Source organism: Phocoena phocoena, chromosome 16 (genome assembly GCF_963924675.1).
Source record: "Phocoena phocoena chromosome 16, mPhoPho1.1, whole genome shotgun sequence".
NCBI lineage: Eukaryota > Metazoa > Chordata > Mammalia > Artiodactyla > Phocoenidae > Phocoena > Phocoena phocoena.
This window is the reverse complement of record NC_089234.1, coordinates 11,507,958-11,509,240: the sequence shown is the minus strand read 5'-3', so window position 1 is coordinate 11,509,240 and position 1,283 is coordinate 11,507,958. Positions and strand designations below refer to the sequence as shown.

The following is a 1,283-nucleotide window of genomic DNA, read 5'->3' as shown; positions in this document are numbered from 1 at the left end:
CTTTGTTTTTTAGAACAATTCTGGTTCCACAGCAGAATTAAACAGAAAGTACACAGAGTTCCCATGCACCCCTCGCTCCCTGCCCCCAGTACAGCCTACCTCACCAGGGTGGTACATTTGCAACAAGCGGTGAATCTGTATCGACACATCATTTTCACCCAAGTACGTGTGAAATACCATTTTTAACTTTTTTTTTTTGGCCGCACCACTTGTCTTGTGGGATCTAAGTTCCCCGACCAGGGATCGAACCCGGGTCCTCAGCAGTGTAAGTGCTGAGTCCTAACCACTGGACCGCCAGGGAATTCCCTGGAATACCATTTTCAGACCACACAACTCCCATCTTTCCATCTCCAGCCTGGACTTGCCTGTTTGACATCTCCTCTTGGATGCTAAGACATCTCAAACTGAGTGTGTCCAAAACGGATCCGCCTCTTCCTGCCCACACCCACACTACCCGCAGCCTTCTCCTCTCCCCTGAAGACAGCTCCACCCTTGCAGTTGCCCAGACCAACGATCTCAGAGTCCCTTCTGATCATCCTTCTTCTCACACCTCACATCTAGTCCATCAAGTAACTCTGCAGGTTCCACCTTCAAAACAAATCCAGAAGTCCATGCTTGCACCATCTCCATCTCCACATCAGCCCCATCCAAGTCACCATCCAGTGCCCTGGTTTACTACAGCATCCTCCTAACAGGTCACTCTGCTTCCAATTGCCACAGTCTATTCTAAACGCACCAACCAGAGTGAGCCTTTAGAAACAAGGGAAGTCTCACCATGTCAACCCTCTGTTCAAAGCTGCAGTGGCTCCCTATGTGGCCCCAAGAGAAAGCCCAAGACCTTATAAAGACTGACAAGACCCTACATGACTGGGACCTCTATTCCCCTCTGACCTCCTTTCCCGTTCTCCTGCCTCACTCATCCGTTCCAGCGAAACCTCCCCCTATCCCTCAATCCCACCCCTCCAACAATCCCACCTCATGACCTTTGCATTGGCTCTTCCCTCTGCCTAGGGTATGCATGGTGCGCGCTCTCAGTTTCTTCAGGTATTTAACCAAATGTCACCCCATCAGTGTTTAAAATGGCAATCCCACGCCTGTATTTCCATGCCCCGTTTTCCTCCACTCCTGCCATGTTTCTCTGTAGCGCACACCACCTTCTAACGTGCTGGAACTTACTTCCTATGTATGTATATTGTCTGTTTCTCTGTACAGTACCTACACTCGCTCTACTCTCCACTCTCCCTAGAATGTAAGCCCTGCTGTCCCAGCACCTAGAAGAGTGC

The 1,283-nt window shown here is 50.1% G+C and overlaps 1 non-coding gene across 1 annotated transcript; it reads right to left on the bottom strand.

Annotated features, from left to right (window-relative positions):
* Nucleotides 1-228: 228 nt before the first annotated feature.
* Nucleotides 229-301, bottom strand: TRNAV-UAC (transfer RNA valine (anticodon UAC)). The gene has a single exon. It is a non-coding gene; the product is annotated as a tRNA-Val (tRNA).
* Nucleotides 302-1,283: the final 982 nt, after the last annotated feature.